Source organism: Nannospalax galili, unplaced genomic scaffold, assembly GCF_000622305.1.
Source record: "Nannospalax galili isolate Female #2095 unplaced genomic scaffold, S.galili_v1.0 scaffold162, whole genome shotgun sequence".
Lineage (NCBI taxonomy): Eukaryota > Metazoa > Chordata > Mammalia > Rodentia > Spalacidae > Nannospalax > Nannospalax galili.
In genome coordinates, this window is record NW_008350388.1 from 4,840,469 (window position 1) to 4,865,272 (window position 24,804).

Sequence of the window (24,804 nt, forward strand, 5' to 3'; positions counted from 1 at the left end):
CTGGGTGGGGTACCTCAAGTAGATCTCAGCACTACTTTCTGGAACACTCTATGGGTACTCACTAGTATATTGCCCAACACACATGGTTGACCAGATGCCTTGATGATCTCTGAGACTCATATGTGTGGGTTGATCTTTGTGTCAAAACTTGGATGCCAGGAGGTCAGCTAGCAGGTAGATTATTCTTGTTTTTCTGGCACAGTATTTATTTCACAAGATCACAAGAAAATAGAATGCCAGAACAGTATGGACATGTTGATTTGGTAGTACCCATAATCAAGTGAAACTCGGGCGGCCAAGTCAGGTGCTGAAACCTGTGACTAATCCACAAGTTGAGACATGTGGAGGCTTGTGTTTGCTTCTGGCCCATTCATATTTTGACCATAGAGTTGCACCTGGTGTGGTGACAGAGTGCCAGGCACCTTCGACTAAGTGTGCTTCCAACATCTGGTACCCAGCACAGCCTTGGTGCCCAGCACAGCCTTGGTGCCCAGCACAGCCTTGGTGCCCAGCACAGCCTTGCTCCTTTTTCTGGCTCCACATTACTAGTTAGGGTTTTCTGAGGGTGGCTGAGTTTATCTGCAAGCACAGCTTTCATGGGCTTCCTTATGTTCTCTGTTGCCTCAGAGCCAAAGAGAAACATTGTTTTTATACAGACTCCCCTAAGCACTTCTGGAAGAGGGAGGGCACAGCCTACACAGTGAGACAGCTCTACTTACTTCGCCCAAGGTCCCCCTGGTCTGTGGCCCTTCCTTGGGGTGGTGCCTGGAGGTCAATTCCTATTCCAGGAATGTGATGATTAGAGACTGCAATGGCTAGATGATGTGTTGTTATATGCTTGCACTATTAAATACTGAATAGTAAATTTCACTTGATCATCAAAGCAAGCCATTGTTCAGATTTTCCTGCATATAGTAGGGAAGACTTGACTTTTGAACAACTTACTGAAATCATAATAAACAGCTTTGATGTTCTTTCAGAGAAAGGATTCAGATGATTGTAAAGCATTGTGATCAATGATGTGACCAACACTAAACAAATGGTATTAGGGACTACAAAAGCAAGACAATCTATATTACTCCAATATAAATGAGTTCCAATGAACCATAGCATTGGAAGAATAGTAATATCATAGTGAAAGATGTGAAGTTAGCCAGGGGTATGGAGGTGCTTTACGGAATACAAAGGGATAGTCCCTGGACACTTGACAGGCAGAACTTGGATAAGCAACAAAAATATGTGCACTTTTCCTTCATCCATTGTTTCATACCTTCTCAAGTAAATTTCAAACATTATGAACTCATATATGAGTTCTTTATAATATATTTTAAGCATGAAACATTTAACAAAGACAGGACCTAGAAAAAAATACTTTCTCCTAAGGACTCAAACATCCTTATGGTATCCCAAAGGTCTTAAATTTGTAAACTCTTTTGATCAATTTCTTGTGCAGTACAGGGACTGGTAGCCAGTATTTGTCCAGCCTCATCAATGCCAAGTACATTAGGAAGAAATTCATAATCTCATAAATCAAATAGCCATTTTCCAGTCAGTTCTCAGCTATAAGGATATTGCTCTTACTATTATGTCCTAGTTTGTTTCTTCATTGCTGTGACAAAATACTCTGACCGATACCAACATAGGGAGGAAAGGGTTTATTTGGCTTATATCTCCCAGGTCACAGTTCATCAGGGAGCCCAAGGTAGGAACTCAAGGCTGGAACCTGGAGGCAGGAGCTAGAGCACAGGCCATGGAAGAACACTGCTTACTGGCTTGCTATCCTGGCCCATGCTCAGCTTGCTTTCTTATGCAACACAGGCCCACCTGCCCAGGGGTGGCACCACCCACAGTGAGCTGGGCCCTCCCACATCTCTCAACAATCAAGAAGATGCCCCAGAGACATGGCCACAGGCCAGTCTTATGGAGGCAATTCCCAGTTGAGGCTCCCTCAACCCGGGTGTGTCAAGTTGACACTAAAGCTATCTAGCACACTGTCAAATTTCAACTGGTCTTTGAATTACATTTTAAAATGGTGGTCCTCAGTTCTTAGTGCATATCAGACTCTCCTAGGCAGCTTTTTAAAAAATGGCATCATAGATGGAGGATGCGCCCATTGAAGCCCCACCCATCTCAGAAGGACTGTTGGCAATGGTCATAGATAAGTCACGCTTGCTCCAGTAAATAACCTCCCACTCATTAAACCCAATGGGACACAAACAAAAGAAGACATGAACATGAGGGGGGCGGGGCTTGTTAAGAAGGAAGGTTCCAGTGGGACAGCAAGGAGGGTGGGAGAGGGAAATGACGGCTGAAATGGCAAAATTCATTACATAGATTATGAAACTGTCCAACCACAAATTTAAAAAGTCCAATACCCAGGCTCATTCCTCAGTGATTTGACTTTGTAGGAGAAATCATTTCTTTCTGTCGCTAGAGTCATGCGTGAGGCCCTTAGATGTTAAAAAGGCAGGTTAATAATGAAAAGCACACAAATTCATTTAGTCTTGTTTTACATGACATGGAACCTTTATAAAGGGAGACCCAATAGACACACAGTTGGAGAGAAAAAATAAATGTTGGTGATTTGTAGCCCCGTGGAGCAACGACGATTCACAATAACATATTATGAGATGAACTGGGAGACTTCACACATAAATATATGATCTCCCTCTCTTAAGGAGAGGGAGATGCCAATTGCCCTGATTTTATCAATAGGCACCTTATGCATGAACTGAACTAACATAGTGTATCCCACTAATACATAAAACTGTTATCAAAATAAATGATAAAGAAAATACAGATGCCACAGTCATAACAGCATTCAGTCATTTACCAAAGGGTCAACATTGGTTTCTTCCCCCAACCCCCAAGTTTCTGCCTTATCATGAAATGTACCAGAAAGGCCTCCTGCTTGGCACCCAAGGGCTGGGGCTTTTCTGAGTTAGAGAGGGGGATATTACTGTTACTTTGTCACATTGAAAAACATTTATAGCATACGCTTTGTATCCCATATGAGTAGACAGCTTAAATGCATTTCATAGTCTTTTAAACATCTATAAATAAACTCTGCCGCTGAGGTGCCAGGCCACCCACAGAAGCCCTAGTGAAAACAGGAGGTTTTGTTTGTGTAGAAGTTGAAGTGTTTGTTTCCCTGCCTCTGGTCTTGCCTCTGGTCGTCTCCCTTCAAACAAATATCCCCACACTAACTAATCTCTTCCCCTGAACTCATGAATTAATTTCCATTTACTTCACTCCAAGAATGTTGCTGGTCTAGGCTTAAGACTGATTCTATGTCCGGTGGCAATGAGGCCACTTTATTAACTAACATCTTGCCTTGGGTGAGATCTTCAATCGCACAGAGATAGTCAGTCATCGCCGGGACTTCTGGCAAGTGACATCATTCTAGAACCCACTACACCTTTGTGAAGGAAGGGACAAACATTGCTAATTAACCTTAGCAAAAATAAAGTCCTTGTCATTTTTAATATTTGGTAAAGAAATAATGGCTTGCATATTGTACAGCTTCAGTCTCCATGGTAATAAAACAGGTGTGGGCAGGTGGAAGAGGAGGAGGAGGAAGAAGAAATGGAGAACCATACCTAAATGTTTGTAAGCAGTTCAATTGAAAAGTGTATAGTTGTGAAGACATAGGAATGACCAAAGTGGGTATGACTTGTTGGAAATATACTGGAAGGACCTTAGAAAGGTGGTTTTGTTCAGATTCCTCTCCAATTTCCTGTGTCTTCAGAAATAAGGATATTACTTCTCCCTATGTATAGGGCAGCCACCTTCTCACTGGGACCTTAAATCTGCTCCTAAGGAAAACAAGATCATTCTTTCATGCCTGCTTTAGAGGAAAAGAGTAGGTGAAAGTTGAAGAGCCCTCCCTATTTCTGCATTTTCTCAAATGCCAAGGTGTCATATTTAGGAGCGTTCATCCCCGGCTTCATCGTTTTCTTTCAGTCTGTGTGGGACTCAGACATTCATGAAATTAGAAGGGTCTGTTGTTGATTCTAACACACAGCCTGGATCTCACGGCTCTCAGCTCTGACTACTAAGATCGTCTAAGTTTTTCAAAACATATCAACCCAGGTCCTATTTAAGTTTAAACCAGAATTTAGAGCAATGGAGCTCAATGTTCACTGAATTTGGGGGCTGGAAAGGTGGCCCAGTGGTTAAGAACGTTGGCCACTCTTGCAGAGGATCCAAGTTCAGTTCCTAGCACCCACATGGCAGCTAAGTAACTTCAGTTCCAGGGAGTTCAACATCCTCTTCTGGCCTCAATAGGTGTTGAATGACACAGTTGTACTTTCATACATGCAGGCTAAACATTTATACACATAAAATATTTTTTTTAAAAAATGTATTTTCAACTTTCTAAAGTTTCAGATAAATCTAATTTTCAATGTGGTGAGACCTACCACTCTTGGGAAATTTTAGCTGATGCTTTTAGCTGGGTGAGAAAGATTACCATCTCTTCCCCATAGCAGGTAATTCCTTTGAAACTCTTATAGACACAAACAGTTGAGAGTCTCATTAAATGCTAAAACTGTTACATTTGATCTGTAAAATACTACAGTTCTTGTGAGGTTCAACTGAAACTTTCACTGAATTTTCATTAAATTGGTTTATTATTTGAGTGGACCAATTCACATTCTCTTGAAAACTACAATCATCCTAAAAACAAACGTTCTTATTTATTCATTAACAAAGTATACGAGTGTGAGAATGCCTTTAAGATTGCACAGCAAGACTGTTTCAGGGTTAGGCCATCCAGGTTGTCAGGACCCATTCCGTTCCCTTTATAGAGCTGTTCCAGTTCGAACCACAGGATTACCACACAGCAGGTGGGAGGCAAACGCGGCTGAATGATAAGCAAAAATGGGAGCTGCCGGGCTTAAAAGGAGCACAACCAAATCTCAGGCTTGTGTTTATCCAATCGATAAATGCCATGGCTCTTGAATAACTGTTGTTTAAATTCATTTCTCAGTAGCAGAACAAAAGGAGTGTAATAAAAGCTGTGCTGTTAAAGAGCTCATTAAAGCCAGTCAAGAGAAAGCAGGCTTTAAGATAATCACTCTTAGGGAGAGGACATCAGGACCATCTTTTGGGTCACTATAATAACAGTAGGCAGCACGGTGGTTAGGCAGTGCCATTAGCTTTATCTGTAGACTACAGAAAGGATAATCATCAATAGATTCACAGCACAAAGTCCCCCTGGTTTATGCAACCCTTTTCCTTGAAGCTTTTGTCATTAATGTGGTTTGTTTTTGGTAATATGAGTCTTCTCCAGTGCCTTTCAGTGTTCACATTCATAGAGCAGTTAGCCAAGCAGAAAGGCCACAGATCAAGACTATTGTCGGCCAGCAAAGTCTCCAGTGAACCCTAATGGACATAGGAATCTAGCAAAACAAAGGATCCTCAGTGCCTGGCACAAATGAATCCTACATCAGAGAAGGCCAAGAGGACCATTTTGATTATCTGAAAAGGTAGCAGTGGGAAGGTGTGCCCATTATGAACCCAGAGATGAATAAAAGAGTGAAAGAAAAAAGAAGGGTGGAGGAGAAGGGAAGAGTGCAGGAATCTAGGGAAATACAATGAGACTTCTTTACCAGCAGGGTTTCCCTAAGGCTCTTTAGACAAATGGGAAAGAAAGTTTAAACTCTTTACGGTGCTGGTCCAGGCTGCCCTTTGTCTACTCTCATGCAGAAATTTGCTACCCATTGTCTCTGAGAGAGCATTAATCTTTCAATGTTTTTAGGCAGGATATATTTTGTGGTAAATCACAAGAAGAAGAAATACTCACCTATGGTGAGCACGTGGTTGTCTTTTAAGACAAAGTTTCTAGATGGCAATCTTTTATCTAAAACCTTAAATTCCCAAATATTGTGTTTGAATTTGTGACATCCCCTTTGGCTGGGCTCTTCTTCTCTTTCCTGTTTGTTAAGACATGACTGACTTAATTGAGATCCTCCAATAATACATTTTTTTTTTTTTTGCTTTTAAAACTTGGATTAAACAGCCAATCAGTCACTAGATGCTGTGACAATTAGAAAATGCTCAAGGAAAAGAAATTCTAAAAAGCAAGTGGATGCATCAGTTCCCTTAGCCTGAAGAAAGGAAAGGTGACTATCACCAAAAGTCTGTGCTGAGCCTCCTGCAAGAACAGCAGCAGAAGTCACCATCCCCAGGATCTGCTGATTGTTCACCACCTGCAGTGAAGAACGCAAGCAATTTAACATTCTCATAAATATTCTAAAGGCTAAAGTTATTCTTATTATTTTATGAAGGCCAAAATTAACACTAAGAGCATTTCAGTGATTTGCTAAAAGGCATGTATCAATTAAGAACAGTGGCTAGAACCCAGGCTCCCACCCCATAGGGAGCCTTCTAGATCTTCCCTCCAATGCCCTCTCCTGCTGTGTCTGTTCCTCTACCCAGTCCTGGAGGAACTGTTTCCCAACTTAAGGTCCTACTAAAAGCAGAGATGCCTTGATACTCTTGGATTGTGGAGTCCAGGTGACCATGAGGAAGTAGTAGGTCCTTTAGCTGCAGTACCTGGTTTTGTTTCACCATCCAGCTTACAAAACATACATAGATCCTATCTTTCTTCCAGGTGTGATTCTGAACACAGTGTCTGGGAGAAGCTTGCCCCTCCTACAGGGTTCTAAAAACATCAGAACTATTCCATACAACTCCACCCGGCTGCCGCACAGTGCTCCTGATGATGGTAGTGGTGAGGAGCTATTGGTCAGACATTTCGACTCAAAAGCTTCCCAGCTTGCAAAGCTACACTGTTCATTGCTAGCCGTGGGTCTGGAAGTTCTGCCTCCTCTTACTTACCAGTGGTTTATGGTGTGAACCAGGGCTATGGAGAGAAATTGCTGCTGTTCTCGTTATCTCTAGTCTGGCTTTGAACTCCAACTGAAGTATTCGGTTTGTTGACTTTGGCCTTAGAATCCATTTCTCTCTGTTCTCTCCAGTTATGGCTGGCTCTTTTTGTTTATACAGCTCCCAAGGGACTGGAAGATTTGCCTGTATAATTAGTTTTCTCAACTCACTTCCCTAATAAAGGTGATCCTGTGGATGCAAGGAAACCAAGTTGTGTTCCTTGGTGTTTAGGTTTGTCCTTCGTTTAAGCCAGTCAATCAGTGCTTTAACCCAGAACAAATCTCTGAACACTACAGAGAGAAATGCTAGGCATATTGGTTATTTACTGGTCAAAATATCATTTTCCTACCTAGGGGGGAATAGACATTTACCTAGAAGCCACAGAGAGGGGAGGGGATCTTTATCACTGCACCTCCTTAAGGTGAGATTTTCCCCTATTATCTATCAAGAGTGTACTAATCACCATAGGCTGGGATTTCAATTTTAGGAAACTTTTTCTTGTTTGGTTGTTACTACAGGTTAAAGTCTAAGTGTTGTACGTAAAGGAATTACTAGCATTTGCCTTCCAATTAACTGATAAAGCCCCTTGGAATTTCACAACAGCATGTGAGAGGGCTTGGAGGAAGAACCATCTTTGGATGTCTAGCTTAATAGGATTTCCTGTGGCATTTGGGAATACCTTGTGTTCCAGTACAATTCCAATGGAGAAATATTTGTCACATTTAATTGACAATTTAGTGTTATAATTATGTATTAAGTATATTTACTCAGTCAAGCATTAAGGTAAGTAAATACCAGCTATTTGCCCCACAAGAATTAGGAAAAATGGACAGGTATTTTATTAGCTACCTACAGAGAGAGCTTGGTCTGCAATCATCCTTCCTGCCCTTTGGGAATGACATCTTGGGTTTTTATGAGTGTGTATCGGTGAGAAGCGAATCCCTACTTGGGATTCATCGAAGCTGGGCAGACACTGGGTCCTTTCTCTGCTGAAGAAACAGAGCCTAATCTTGATCCTAATAGCATCTGTGTAGGATTACCTAATATGTATAAATGCTCTCCTTTTGGCCTGCAGTCGTTTGCATAATCCTATACAATTCTTATCTCCTAAAGGTGCCACTTTTGCTTAGAATGAGATAGCTTGTCTGCCTGACTAGGAGTTTTTCTATGCCTGAGATTGTAGATTCTTCCCTGTGAAAACATGAGCTTTTCTTCCCATCCCCCAAGCAAGCGTTTTTACTGAGAAAAAGACTGGAGTGGAGGGACAGGAATGACACAGACATTTTCCCCATTGTCTTTCTAGCATCTCTTCTATTTTTAAAGGTATATTTTTTTCTCCTGGGAGAAGGGCAAATGCCTTTGCATGTATGATGTGGCTCAGTAACAGTCAGGTGACCAGGGAGGGGTGTGCAGCTTTTGTAGATTGGGCAAAAGTTCCCACAGTGCACTGACTTTTTTCTGTACCAAGATAAAAATAAAGTTTCTTTATCTCTGTGACTGAGTGAATGGGGTTGAGGTTCTTATTCATGGACTCTCATCTGAAAAGTTTCCAAGTGTCAGCACAGGGACAGTCCCTCGTTCGGTAGTTGTTGCTCTTCATGTAGCTGGCCAATTAGATGATAATAATAGTTAAGAACTGCAGAAAGCCAGAACCCTTTTCTACTACTTTTATCAAAGAAAAAACCCACAACATTAAGAAAACATAGTGAGATATTTGTTGTCTCAACACCATATACATGAACAAGTCCACACTTATAAAAAGCAGATAAAGAAATCTGGAGACGACACTAGGATCTTACCTCCTGTCCTTCCCTTTACTGCATCCATCCCTCTGGAAATGCCTTGCACACCAGCCATTAGTCGTCACAGTAACCCTGTTGCATTAGTTCCTTCTGTACTACTGTGACCAAAATACATGACAGAAACTATTGAAGGCAGGAGTGATTTATTTTGGCTCAAGATTTCAGAAAGTTTCAGTCCATCATAGTGGGAAAGGGACAGAGGAGTTCATGCCTGTGGGAGAAGGTGGCAGAGGCCCCTCCCATCATAGGAATCAGGAAGCAGAGAATGCCAGAGCCAGGGTTCCGGTTGGTTAGTCTAAGCTCTTCAAAGGCTCACACGTACTGATCTACTTCCTCCGTTAGCTATGAACTCAGAGAACTTGAGGTTAGCTATAAAAACTCTGGGAAAACAATGTGTGGTAGTCTAAGTTGTTGAACTAGGCACTTAGCAGAAAGAGTTGTAGGAGATCTGCAACCTAAGAGTCTGGAAGCTATATAGAAATACCTGGGGTAAATTCCTGAAGAAGAGGCACAGCTTACAAAGCAGGGGTCAAGGAAGGCAAATGCGTTATAAAGGATGCCAAACTAGCCAAGCTGGCAATGAGGGTTTCAGAGTGTCTCAGGATAAGTATCATCTTGGCTTCCTTTGATGAGGCCTCTCAAGTGACATGGTTATGGCCAGAATATGGATCTTTATTTCTGTGAAAAATGCAGTGTTAAAATATCACTGTGTATCATTCCATGATTAACTGTTAGAGCTGAGAATTAATCAGTGGGAAACAATCACCTCTGCAAGTCTCTGCTACTGACTAAATAAATGTAAGATAAAATTAGTACAATGGGTAACAAGACATGATTTCCATATTTTACTGACAAGTAATGTTAGGAATCATTATCCTAATGGTTTATGAACTTCTCGTGTTACCAAATGACATTCCAGAGTAATATTATGATCAGGAGCAGATCTCATCCCTGGGTGATATGAGCAAGGGGGTTCTGTAGACTACACAGTTGTGTGTGCATGTGTATGTCTGTGTGTGTGTGTGTGTGTGTGTGTGTGCGTGTGTGTCCTTAGAGCAGGTCACTCCCTTAAAGTAATCATTTTCTTTGTCAGAATGGAACACGGGGAAGAGATTTTTAAGTTTAACATTGAAGAACTTTATAAGTTCCACAGACCCTGCCAAACCAGGGTTTTCTCTTCCCTAGCATCTTTAAGGTAATACATTTTTCTCTTTGATTTAAGGAACTACTGATTCAGGGGAAGTTGGGGGTCCCTTCTTGGGGTTCTTAGTCTTATTTAAAGAATTTAAGAATTGACACAAACAGAAGCTTTAGGATAATTTTATTAGTTTAAAAGAAAAACCCTTAGGGAAGGTGAGCTATAAACCTCAGCAGCTGACTGGAGAGGGCAAATGGCATGGCGAGCAGCCACGTGCCAGGGAGGAGAGCATTAGGGAAAGAAAAAGAAAACCCAAAATGTCAGGGAAGCCCAAAAAGCATGCTTAGAAGAGATAGAAAGAAAGACTAAAGCAGAGGTCATGCTTTTCTGAAAGACAGAAAAGCAGGCAGACTTGGGAGACTGCATGTCTGTGGCCTGACCTGCTAAGCTACTTCATTAGGGTGAGGATTCTGTGAAAGAAAAGTACGGTATCTCATTAAAGAACTAACTATTCCACCTATCTCTTATGGTGAACCTGCCTTCTTATGAGTCGTCCCTGCCCCAAGACACTGACCTGGCCTAATTGGAATGTTAGATCTACACCCAGGCTCTTGAGGGCCCTTTCTTGCTACTGTAACACTGTCTGCAGCTGGTTCTGTGAATAAGGGGAGACAGGTAAGAGGTTGGCATTAGCAAAGATTAAGCCTTCCTCTCTTCACCTAAGTTTATCCTCTTCAGTGACAAATTCCTATGTTGGGAGTACCAAGGTCGTAGAATGATTTAATACTTTTCCAGATGATTCACTGAGGGAAGCTCATGTTGTAGAGGCAGAAGGTAGAGCTGAGGATGAACATGTGATGAAAGGTGACATGCTTGCCTTCCCCTTCCTCTGAACAGGACAACCTCTGGCTGTTTTTTCAGGCAAACTGAAGTTTCTGTACAAGGTCTCAGGCTCCTCTGGAGTCTAAATAGAAAAACTTGGGGAGAACGCTGTAAAGAGGCTCAGGCATGGGATGGATCGAAACAATGAGTTTGCTGGGAAGAGCTGAGCTAGAGGAAACTCATGGTCCTTGAGAAGAGGCAACAGCAGACCACGATTGTTAGAGAGGTGCAGATCGCCCTGCCCTCAGTGATGATCGGTGGACTTTGTGTCCTTAGTATCTGAGCCAGGGAGTGACATGACCTTAGCAGGAGACTTGGGGGCAACTGAGACATCTTCTGGTATCTGAAAGTACGGCAGCTTGTACCTCCTATAGACAAGGATGGTCACTGTCTCAGAACTGAAGCATCTGGACCCCAAGTACAAGTTCATGTAACTATTAGAGGAAACATACTAAGCTTGACCCTTTAAATAACAGGAATACCTAAGAGATGCAATGGACACACAAAGCATATTTCAGAATCAAAATAAATACGGTTATAGTTTTTTTTTTTTTGGTCTTTTTGAGACAGGGTTTCTCTGTAGCCCCAGCTGTCCTGGAGTCACTATGTAGACCAGGATGGCCTTGAACTCACAGAGATCCGCCTGCCTCTGCCTCCCGAGTGCTGGAATTAAAGGTGCATGCCACGGTTATAAATTTTTAACAATCAACAGAGAAAGAGAAAAAATATTAATTAACAGAGGAATGCAATCGTTCAATGGATATGCTCAATTTGATATACAGACCTATAATATTCATTAGAGATGATATGTTTCTGGGCATCAACTAAACAATCACAAAATGATCAGATACCAACAAAGAAAAGGAAACTTTAATCAACTGTTTATAACAGAGGCTCCCTCTCCCTTGGGGACCGACAATTTGACAAAAAAAAAAAAAATGGCTGGAAATGTCGCGAGCCGGGACTCTGTCCAGCAGAGTCCAGGAAAGACGACACGAAATCAATCATTTCAAAATGATTCAAAGCATAATGGAAACTAATAAACAGTCTCATAATTAACACTGAAAATAAATGGGAAAGACTCTCTAAATGAGAAAAGCATGATGCAAGCACTGTTAAATTGGACCTTGGTCTTGACCCTCCTATGAAAACAGCAGCCAAGCAATCTTGGAGGCCAGAAGGCTGTGGTGAGTGTGCTCCCCAGACCAAGCTGTTCCAAGGACCATTGTTCTAGAGAACAAGAGTAGACCAGTTCTGTCACTCAAGCCTATAGAGCTCTGTTTCTTTCCTAGCATTAGACACCCACATACACTTTTCTTTATGTGTCCTTTGTAATTTTTATATGTTCTACCTTGGAACTTAGTATTAAACACACGATACTATGTTTGAGGAAATGTGTGTGTATATATGTGTGTGTTTGTGAATATGTGTCTGTATGTCTATGTGTATGTGTGTATTCACATGTGTGTAAATGTATGTATGTATGTGTGTGAAAGTGTATGCATTTCTGTTCATGTGCATATGTGTGTGTGTATATGTCAATGTGTATGCATGTGTACATACATATCACTATAGGCATGCCTCATTCTTTTGGAAGCCAAGGTATTTCAGCCTGACACTTAGAAGCACTGATGGGAAAGGGTAGTCCTAAATATGTGGGGTCCACTTAGGTGAGGGTACAGAAAGTTCCTTTGTAAGAGTGAAGGAGCATACCTCAGCAGGCTTGCTTCCTCTTGGAAAAACTGACTTCCAAGATACAAAAATCATAGTCTTGCACTGTGTTTGCTGAAGTATGTCTGTGTGGTTGACGCCAGCCACACATCTTCCTAGCGTTCTTTTTCTCTGGCCTTCTGCTTCCTGACACTGTAAGTTCTTGAGGAGCTGGGTATTATTCGGTATTATTTGATTTTCCCTCTCGTTCGCCCAGGTCTTCATTTACAATGCTGTCTCTGTGGCTAGCTGCTTGCTTGTTAGAAAAGCACCAAAACATGCGGTGTACACAGAAACTATCTTCCCTGGTCTCTGCCCAGTCTTCCAATTTAGCCACCTGCCTCCTATCACATGGATCCCATAGGAAAGTGGTGTCCTATTGTGAGTTGTCACCTGAACGGAGGGATGTGCAAGCTGGAAAAAGCCAGAACAGTTGGACCAGCAGGAGCATCCCATCACAGTGCATTGAGAACACATCTGGATTAACAGGCAAAACTGTTCCAGAACATTTTTTATGGTTTGTGTGTGTCTCCACGTTGAAAAATAGGCTGTACTCTCTGTAGAAAATATGGAATAAAGAAAAAATTCACTTACATTATGTAACTAGTTCGCTAACTTTCAAGCCACTGTAATCAGCAGATTTATAGTCTAGAATTAATGTCTGAAGTGTTTAGACATTGAGAGAAAAAACTATTTCATTGATACATGGACATACTAGATCAGCCTCTTCTTTGACCAAGTTCTTAATTTATAGCATTTTGATATCACAGTATGGTATTCCAGGATGTGCTCATATACAAGACATGGTGGCACATACCTGTAATCCCAACACTTGGGAGGTAGGTACAGGAGGATCATAACTTGTCTACATAATAAGTTTTAGTCTGTTCTAGGCTGCATGAAACCAGAGAGAGAGAGAGAGAGAGAGAGAGAGAGAGAGAGAGAGAGAGAGAGAGAGAGAGGGGGAGAGAGGGATGAACTCACAAGTCAGAGTTGACTCTGCTCCACATTGCCAGAAAAACATGGATAACATTCCACATGAAAGTTTTCGAAGAATATGTGCATTAGTTAAGATACGACTTAAAACTGTATTAAACTGCTATAACAAACTAAAAAATGTATCATTATTCAACCGATGGGCACATTACTTGTTTATAAAAATTCCAAATGGGGCATTTCCAGTCAATCAGCACCTCTCTTCCAAGTGATAATCTTCAAGACCCCAATGATGTCCCGGATTGTAGCTCTTCCCAATTAAAGGAGAAATATCCAAGGCTGCCTAGGGGATGATCCCGTCCCAAGCCTATTGAAAAAAAGGAAACCGTGGGGCTTCTCTTGAGGAAGGCGGCCAAGTGGGCTGGGTGGGGAGGTGGCTGACAGTATCACAGTATCTCGCTTCCTTTCCTTTGCTGGAACCAGTCACATGACTATAGACAAAGGTGGGAAACTGGAGTCATATGCTCAGGGACAAAAGGAATAGGTCGGTGATTCTCCTGCAAGCTTTCCCACTACAGACGTCCAAATTCATTTTTGGCTACCATTTTCTTCAGCTGGGAACAGTTCTGAATATTAGTGCAAACTAAGGAAATGTGTTCTGTAGAGAAGATACCACCCACCTATGCAAACTGTCATTAAAGTTATTTTCTGTATTAAACGGCCAACTCTGGAATTTTTCCATGCATCAGTGTCTTTCTAATAGATTTTTGTCTTTTTCCCTTTCTACCTAAAGATTTGATTTTCTTCTTCAGCTCTACACAGTCAGGCTCCAAAACTGCACCAAGTGCAGGGTCCATCAGCTAAGCCAGTCTGGAAGCAAGATAAGCTCCATGCTGTTTCTCCCTTAGCTAAGGGCCTTTTGGCACTGAGCATCCCACAGCCTCCACTTGGCCAAACTGAAATTGCTGCTGTCCTTGCACAAACCGAGGATAAGGAAAGGGATTGGATAGCTGCTTCTCTCTCCCCACACACACCGGATGCAGACACCCATGCCCTCTCTAAGCACAAGCGAAACAGGGTAGTCTCAGTGTCAGTCCAGCAGCCAGGAGGCAGTGCTTGATGTTTGTGGAGACTGACAGGGAGAGACTCCTGAGAAATCCTCCTTTAGCAGTGGGGCCGAAACTTCATATCCACCTGCACATCACTTGCTGAGCTATGCCTGCTTTTACACAAACTTTCCATAAGGGGAAAGGACAGCTGGGAAGTTAAGCATTATAATGCTGCTTTAATCAGTGTTTGCTAAGAACCACAGAACAGGTGACTGTCCTGTCTTTCTCGTTGGTGAGGGTCTTCATGAAGGACCTCATGTGCAAAAAAGAAGAAAATTCACAAAGCAAAAGTTTAGGCATCCAAATGCTGGACCAATACTAGAACCATTTTGATCATTTGCATGCAACAAGAATATGCAAATGATTCTTTAATGGAATATATTCTATTTATTCTTTCACTATTTCATACATGTAAACAACGTATCTTGATCACATTAACCCCCAACTTCTCCCTCCCATCCCCCCAGGCACCTCAAACACCTTCCCCTTCCCCAGTTCCCATTTCTGCTCTTTCTGTTAATAACACAGGAAATCCAATTAGCACTGCCTGTTGGATCGTAGACTAATCTTACTGGCTTCATCTTGTGCAGACTGTGTGCAGGTAACCATAACTGCAGTCAGTTATCCAGCAAACAACATTTCACATGGCTCTTCCCTAACCTTCAGCTCCTACATCCTTTTCACCCCCTCTTCCACAATGTTCCCTTCACCTTGGTGGTAGGTGTTGATAGAAATGTCCCATTTAAGGCTGAGCTCTCAACAGTCACGTATTCTGAGCACTTTTTTATTCAGTACACGATTGTGCACTGCAGAAAGATGCTTCTCTAGTCAAGGCTGAAGACAGCACTAATCTAGCAACCTGACATTTCTAGGATCCAGTCTGATGGGGTATGTAGATCCTTTATGCCTAGCAGAGCCTGGTGGCCTTGGCAATCTATCACAGTCTGCCAGTTGAGGCATAGCACTGGGTCATAACCGCTCTAGTGCTCCTCTGCCTGGTGTGGGCAAGTGTCACAAAGAAGTCAAGAATCCTGCTGCACAGAGATGGCATGAAATCCCACAAGGTCTTGAAGACAGTGCTCTCTTCCCAGTTCAATGAGTCTCTTTGTCCCTGATTATTTGTGTTAATCCCTCATTTGAAATCTTGCCTTGGATCTTGGGCTATTTACATAGCCTTAATCTGTTGTCCAACTCTCCCCTTCATACTTCAAAAAGCTGACACCAGACCATCATCACATTACCTGGGCTTTTCTGTCTTTCATCCCTGTTTCTCATGAAACCCTAATAACAGTTTGACAGCCACATGAAAATGACTATGACCAATGATTCTTACTCTGCATTTTATAGTTTAAATATTTTCTGGCTCTTTTGTCTCTCCTTCTTCAAAACACAACTGTCTTCTTTACCTTTCCTGAAACCTAATGGCTACTGTAAGGAGGTAGTTAATAAAGGTCAAGAATATTTGTTTGATTACAGGTAAATATGCCCTATCACCTAAGTAATGAGTGTGTTAAATCAAGACACTCTGAATATGATGTACTAACAAAACAGGCGACTCCAGCAGTCAGGACATATGGAAGACTCATAGGGAAAATGTCTGGAGAAGAAAAGCTTTCTAGTGTCTTTAAAAAACACATTAGTACTTTTCACAAAACCATTAGGGCTTGAATTTGACCCCCAGTAACCACATAAAAAAGTCAGGCATGGTGGTATGCGTTTATAATCCCAGAGTTGGAATCAGGGGCAGACTGGTCCCTGGGGTTTGCTGCTTAGCCAGTGGAGCCTTCTGGGACAAGCTCTAGGCCATCGAGAGACCTAACTCATAAATCAGGGTAGTTGGTTCCTGAGAAACAACACCCAAAGCTGTCCTCCAGCCTGCATATACATATATACCCATGCACACATGTACGCCCACATGAACACAAACCCAATGCACACACACATATAAAACAACAACACAATAAAGCAACGCTCTCATATCATTTACATCTCTAGAGTCACTGTTATCCCACAATTCTGCTAAAGCATGCCTGTATTTGTGCGTGTTTGCATGCGTGCATGCGTGCGTGTGTGTGTGTGTGTGTGTGTGTGTGTATGTGTGTGTGTGGGTGTGAGTGTTTTGCTGGCAATGTCCACTGTTAAATTTATAGGTTGTTCCTAGTAAACTGAGAGCTACTCTTGGCTACACTTTTGTTCTCTGCACTAATATAGGTACAAACATCTAGTGTGACAATATTTCATTTACATTCTTCATGTCTCTGAAATGCACGTGCACTTTGCTGTATCACGCTCCCAGTCACTGGCCTTCCTCCTTGGATGTTCAGCAGACTAAGTAGTAGGAGACAGACTAGGATTAACTATGTAGTGGGAGGAAAATGCTTATAGAGATGAAAATAGCAACAACAAGGATCTGCATAAATCAGCCACTGAAGAATAAAACGGAAGCTTTGAAGAAACTGAAAGAAGAGTCCATGGAAGTCAACGGAAAGCTGAAGGTAAAGGCAGTGAGCAACCCTGAGTGCCCAGGCTTGACGTAACTCCAACTGACTGGAGATGCCTATTGATCACAGGGACTTCAGAGGCCTTCACAATGACTCACAAAGGAAATTGATATACATAATAATGACTGCACTCAATGAATGATCTGGAATACTTCTGAATCACTCAGAATTTGATTGTGCTCTCTATAATTTTAGGGACAAATGCGTTTATTTCTGAATAAAGAGACATAAAATATTTTCTTCTGCAAAGAGCTATTTGACTCAGAATCAACCAATTTTAGGGCAGGAAAAATGTCCTATTGTGGCACTGTCGTTGAACAGTTAATTCAGTAGAAAACACTACCCAGGTCTGGAGAGATGCTCAGTGAATAAAGCATTTTCCATGCTAGCATGAGGCCCTGGGCTGGACTCCAGACCCATGTAAAAATGCCTGGTGTGTGAAACACACTTGCAATCCCAGAAATGGGAAGGTAGAAACAGGAAGATTCCTGGAGCTTGATGACCATATAAAACAGGCGTCTTGGACTCCATGGCCTAACAACGGTCTTGAACCAGTCCTTCCTACTGAAAGCAAAAGAGTGAAATGGGGGTCTGGAGAGACAGCTCAGCAGTTCAGAGCACTTTCTGCTCTTCCAGAAGACTAGGTTCAAATCCCAGCATGCACATGGCAGCTAACAACCATCCATAACTTCAGTCCCAGGGTATCCTATACCCTCTTCTGACCTCCGGGGACATTGCACAACATGGGTGCAATGCAGGCAATACACTCATATATAAAATAAAAATAAATAAAAGAGTAAAACATATTCCCTAGAAGACTGAATTCCCCCAGCCCATTGGCTGCTGAGCTTTCACTGTCCACAGGAGAAGAGCTAAGTTAGTTCATCTTACATCAACATGACAAATAGTCCTAACAGAATTAATCAAGCTAAACCTACTAATGGCCTTTCATTCAGTATGAACTATGTGCCTAATAATGGATAAGATACAATAAAAAAGCCATCTTAACCTCAAGGAGTTCACAGATTATTCACCATTTAGATGAATACACACAATGGACTTGTTCCAGGTCATTTTTATAAGCAACTTTTGTTGCTGTTTTACAAATCGTCATGACTACGATGTGCTTTCCCTCATTCAGGGCTTATTGTAACAGTGTACATAGCTTCCTTTCTGTAGATGTATTTTTTCAGATAAATCTCTGTGATGATTTTTATCAATGTAAAATAAATTCAGTTGATTTGCTTGATATTTTTTATATAAGGACAGTTTTCTAAACACACTCATTATACATTTCTTTTATCATGCTGTATGTCCCATATTCTGCATAGACAGTCTACTGAAACATTTTTTTCTGAGCTCTTGGCTTTGGGGATCTAATGAGCAAGTGCTCCAGTGGTAACAGTAACCTCAAGAAGAACAACCAAGCTGGGCTCCACACATCTGGCCTCAAGGTCACAGTCTTCTCTCTGGCCATATTGACTGACTGCTTGGCTCCCTTCTCCCTTAGTCAACCACCAAGACCTGCATTTCTCCTTGTGTTGTAGGAACTGCATTTTATCCTCCATTACTGTAAATGTCACCATTGCAAACAAATGCATTTTTGTTTGTGTTGTCTTTTCTGAATGCTCACTGAAACATGGTTCTGTTTGTGAACCATGCTTATTGATGAGAAAGTTATATGTCTCCTCATCTTTTCCTAAAAGTTACTCAAGAGATTTACTTTTCAAATTACTTGCTTAACTTTTGAATACATAAAATATTCACAGAACAAATCAGTAGAAAGAAAAAAAACTGAAATGAACATTCCCTCCCCAGGCTAGATGCCTACGTCCACCATAGGTAGCAATGGCATGTCCATATATTTTAAACAATAGTATCATTTTGACATATGGGAGGATACACACCATACACACACACACACACACACACACACACACACACACACATTTCATTCTTATCATATTTTTCATATAAGGTAGCCTGACCTAGAGCTTCCTTTCTACTTTTTGCTTAACTTCTTGAAAAGTTTCCATGTTAGTGTAAAGAAGTACCCTCGGTGCTTTGATTTTTTTTCACAATGCATGCTGACGGATTTCCTCAACACAGAAGTTTCTCTAGTGTGAATTCTCAAATGCAGGGGTTTTGTATAAGGACACTAAGATTAATAAGCATTATTCTAAGTCTGTTCACAAAAGAATACAGGAAAAATAAGCTGCACACCGAGTTCTATAAACAGAGGTCATCCCTTCTCAAAGTTCAGGGGGCAAGGCAACTGTTAAGTACACGTCTACTTGTCATCAATAAGCCAATGTTTTTATAGTTAAGTTAGGTACATAAATATCAATGACTGATTCTTCACTAATCCACCCATGTTAGAGACATCAAATTTTATATTAAGCCAGCTGGAATAATTGGATAGTTCTTTCATTCCTCCCTTCCTTCCAAGGGTTACACAGTCAAATATATAATTACCCTATAGTAAAGTTATAAGTTCATAAGACATTGACATTTGTCCTTACCTTTGGACTCTACCAACAATTGAGTGTTTTATAAGAATTGCTTCATTTAAAGCTCTGAAGTAATATTATCACTCTCATACACGGTGAAGAACAAGAGTTAAAAAGAGCGTTAGCATCTGACCATGGTCCACAATGTTGTTTTACAATTAGGATTTGAAGTCCTGTCAAGGGAAAATAGATCCCAGGTGTTCAGCCCTTGATCACACTAAGCAGATGTCTCTGATAACTCTCAGGCTGAAGTCTCACCTAACACAACTTCCAAGGCAGGTGAACCAAAGTGTGAGCTACCAATTCCTGGTGATATCATTTGGGTTAAGATTCTAACCCTCTTCTGATCACACAAGGTGATCAAAATTTAGGACTGTGGAGTTGAGCACTGGGTATGGTTTTACGCAGTGGTGCATTCTTGTAACGTGAAATACGAAGCTACAGATAAAATTCATCTGGAGCTATGTGAATAACATAATTGGATACAACAGCAGGTGCCTATAATCCCAAAGCTGGGAAGCCTAAGACAGGAGGGTATCTGGGCTTTGTTGGTGTCCTATCCAGAAGAATGTTCTATGATAAGGGCACATTCAGCTTCCAGTGAGAGAGTTAATTAGCAGGTAGCAAGTAAAAAGAACAAATAGCAAGAAACAGATAAATGATATCATGAAACTGGGCACTTACAACATCCAAAAGAAGTACCAGGAGTGCCGAACGGAGGGAGCAAACAAAAGAAAAGTAAAGGAGAAAGCAACACCGGCAGACTGAGCTCCGACAACTGAAACAACTGGGCATCCCTACTGAGGCGGCTGGTGTCCCTGGTTGAGAGTCCCCGGTGGAACAGACCATTTCCCACTTGGGTGAGGTTTCCAAGTGAAGAAACAAATGGCAAGCAGGAGTAGGAAAATATTAAGCCAGGGACTTACAACATCCAGCAGGAAGGACTGGGGAGGCCCAGCTGGAACAGTTAAACTGAGGTCTTGCTTGAGAGATTTCCTGGCAGAGCATCTTCTCCACAATGAGCTTCCAATTTCTTGCTTATATATCTCACCAGCTGGCCTGGAACTCCTTCTGTAGACCATCCTAGTTACTTTCCTTTGCTGTGATAAGAACACTGACCAAAACCAACTTGGGGAGGAAAGGGTTTATTTGGTTTACAGCACAGTCCATCTTCAAGGGAATCCAAGGCAGGAACTCAGGGCAGGAGCCTGGAGCACAGACCATGGAGGATCACTGCTTAATAGCTTATTCCTCTGGTCTGTGCTCAGCCTCCTTTCTTATACAACCCAGGTCCACCTGCCCAGGGATGGCACAGCCCACAGTGATCTGGACCCTCCCACAGCACTCAACAATCACAAAGGTACCTCACAGATGTGTCCACAAGGCCAATCCAATAGAAGCCATGCCCTACCCTCTTCCCAGGTGTGTCAAGTTGACAACTAAAATTATCCAGCACATAGACTAGCTCAGGCTGGGTTTGATCTCATAGTGATCTGCCTGCCTCCACCATTCAAATGCTGGGATTAAAGTATGTACTACCATGCCCAGCCATCACAGGTATTTTTTACTATGGGATAAATAAAGGTAACACTCCAAGAATTGTTTACCTTCTAGCTGTTCTCAAGGGTGCTGTGTTTTTAACACCTCTGGCTGTTTGCTTTGCTCTTCTTCCTTGCTACAGGGCCAGTGGGCCAACCTCTTCTAGGACAGGGAGTCTTGGAGGATGCTTGTAATGAGCATGCTTGAGTCTGAGAGAAGAGTTCTTACCTGGGTCCCCAAGTCCACTCTCAACAAGTACAAACAGCATATGATAAGTTAGATGTAATTTATATTACACACAACCAGCCAGTTTTGTCAAATCAGTGAACTACATGTTCGGTGAGAGACCCTCACTAGGGTGAATAAAGGGAATTTCATGGTAGACATATGAACTAAATTTTCTGTGCCCTGAAGTAACAAGAATCATTTTGCATTCCAGAAGGATTCAACATTATTACTTTGAAACAGTAATATTAAAAGTTGCGCTTTCTTTTTTAATTCTATTGACCATTAGTACAATGGGAATTGGATATAACTAATCACTGACTACATTTCTCTTATTAACACATTTGAAATGTCTTTAAAAAAATATCTGTTCTGGGGTGGAGTTTGTAGCCTGAAATTTTTCTCTTTCGTCTTCTGTTTAAAATTATATCGAATCATTTTGCTATATTATTATTTAATGTGGAAATTGTACTGCTAGACATAAAATAAAGTATGGTTAGCAAAACTTATATGGTGGAGAGCAATTGAAGAGAACACTTGACATTAACCTTTAGCTTCCACATGTATACACATACTCACATGCACATGCATACATATGTGCACTTAAACAGGAGCACATATACACAGCATGCACAGCACACACACACACACACACACACACACACACACACACACAGGAATGGCAGTTGATTTTCTAAATAAACTGTAGTTACCCCGAAATTCATAGCTATGAATAAAAGCATCTTTGAAATATTTGATGTCTTCAACTTTTGAGACATTGGAAAACTCAGGATTCAGAAGCCTAGTGTGGCTTCTTAAGAGTTACTTGGGTTGCACTGGGTTGCAAACCACCATAAGCAGCTATCTATAGACTCATGATAGACATGCAATGCTGTGGAGGAAAAATGTAGTAGTGCAAAGCAAATAAAAGTGATTTGACTTCACCCACTTTTTGGAGTTGCTATAGAAGCTGAAGTTCTCCTCTGAGCTCTGAAAGGTGTGATCTCACGCTGTATCTTGTCCTCAGAGGAGTTAACGTGGGAGTCACCTAGGGAGAAAGGACTTTCAACAGAGGCCAAGACTTTCAAAAAAGAACAGAGCCATTTCTAAAAACTTTATTAAGGTCTGAATCATGATCAGTTTATCTGTTAAAAATTATACAGCTCAGTGCCTTTTCTCAGATTTGTGGGAAGTAGCATCACAATAAATTCAGAGCCTTTTGCCACATGATAAAGAAACTCTATGCCCATATGTGCTCCATAGTCACCCCCACTCCCCTTCCTCTCACCCCTGGAACCACCAGTCTGTTTCTTGAAATAGATTTGCCCTCTCTGAAAATGTTCACATAAATCAATAAAATTTTTTCACATATTATGGTTTTACAGCCATAAAATATGTGATTTCTTGTAATTAACTTATTTCACTTAACATGATATTTGCTTTCTTGCTTTGCTTTTTCTGAGACAAGTTTTTGCTGTGTTGCTGGTTGGCCTCACACTTATGATCCTCTTGCCTTAGACGCCCAAGTGCTAGAATTAGAGATGTGTACAGTCACATGTGGTTAACTATTTTCAAAGTTCATTCATGTTGCAATGTGTCTGTCTACTTCATCTTTTTATTCCTGAGTAATATGTTATTGGGTAGATAAACCATTTATTAAAATTCATCACTTTGTGTTTATCCATTCATCAGCCTTTATTGATACTACCTTTTAGTGATGGTAAATAACGTTGCTATCAATATCAGCATACACATGTGGTAAACACAAAATTTTTAAGTCTCTTCGGTATATACCTAGGAGTGGAATTACTGGGCCATACAATATATCTATGTTTATCCTTTTGAGAAATTATCATAATATTTTCCAATGTGGCTCATCATTTTATATCCCTACAGTTTGAATCACTTTTAAGGCCTCATATCACATGTTGACTCTAAAAAATTAGTTGCTCTAGATAGGCTGACTAGACCTCAGTGGACGAGTTTGCACTGAGGGACAATGTCTGGGGACACTAACTTGACTCAATAAGCCTTAACACAAATGGCAGAATGCATGAAATCCAGTGATACGGAGGCTCTGGGAGAGCCTTATTTGCTAAGAATCCTGTCATTTTCTTTTCTGTGGTGATCCAGCCACACTGGTCCTTACAGCCTTCAGTTGCAATTCATTCTTCCTCCTCAGAACTCTATGCCATGTTGTTCCTGACACAATAAAACAGTGCACAAGACTGTGACAGTTGCCTTGTGCTAGTGACCCAGTCTCTGCACCTGTAGGCTTACCTGCAATCCTGCTGGTTCCACAGATGTAACCTAGCATCTCGGTTGATGGTGACAACCAACCAGACAGAGCTAAGAAATTTACATGGAGTCACGTTTGACTGTACCATCCATCATCCAAGAAAACTAAAAGTAAATAGAAATATAATGTAACCATAAGCTGAGTTGCAAGTGTACTCTGTTTATGATGTGTAAATTCAAAATACTGCTTCTCTTAAAGGTTAGGAAGATAAGTTTTGCATCCATGTGTCAACAAAGTAAAATTACTTATTTTCTACATGGATTACAATTTAAACATATAACTGAATAGTGTTCCCCTCCTGTGGTTTATCTTACAAAGCTGTCTGCCTACTCTAATACTTTTTTGTCCTTTCAATTCTAGGAACTTCTCCTGTGGTTCCATCAACAGAGTTCATGCAGTACACTCAAGGCAATTTCACAAATATTTATTGGGTGTCAATCATCTGCAAGGCATAGTACTAAACATCCCTTTGAAAGGAATTTTTAAAGCTATTATTCTTTTGAATGGGCTCATTTGAGGCAAATATTACACCATGGATGGTGGGTTTTATTTGGGGAAGCGGTCAAAACTTATTCAAAGTCAATACTGATGAATGAGGTGGGCAAGATCCATCCAGCAAGATGACATTCTTAACAGTCAGAATTATGTGTGACTGCGAATTTATGGGGCTGATTTTCCTGTGTGGTTCATTAACCAGATCTGAAGAAAATTCTGCAAGAGGAGCTCCAGTAGCGTTTTGAATGATGGCGGTCATGGCGAGGTATGGGGTGCCAAAGTAGCTCCTCTGATGGATGACACTCTTTGGGCAGATTAGTCCTGGCATGTTTTACAAACTCATTCATTGCTTGTGATCACAAATTACATAGTGCCTAGAAAATACTGGACACTAAAAATTCAGCTCCATCTGTAGCCAGAATAATGCCATTTTCTACCACCGTGCTCTCACCCCGCTGACAAAGACAGAAGTCAACCGATATTGCAAGTGGCTTGCTCTTTTCCACAGCCTCTGAGAAGCTGGGACCTTCATTGTGTGTTGGAGCCAAAGAATTGAGCTGGAAGATAACATCCTGATCGCCAGGTGACTTATCATGAGTTCCCCATGAGGTGCTACTAGTAGGCATAGTCACAGAACAAGACTTTGACTCTTGTCTTTTGTCTAGCTATTAGGACTACTTTCATACAGTTTTAAAAACATAAATGAAAGTTGAATATTACCTATTGACTGCTTAGTCCATTCTATATCTTACCTGCATCCTGTGGAT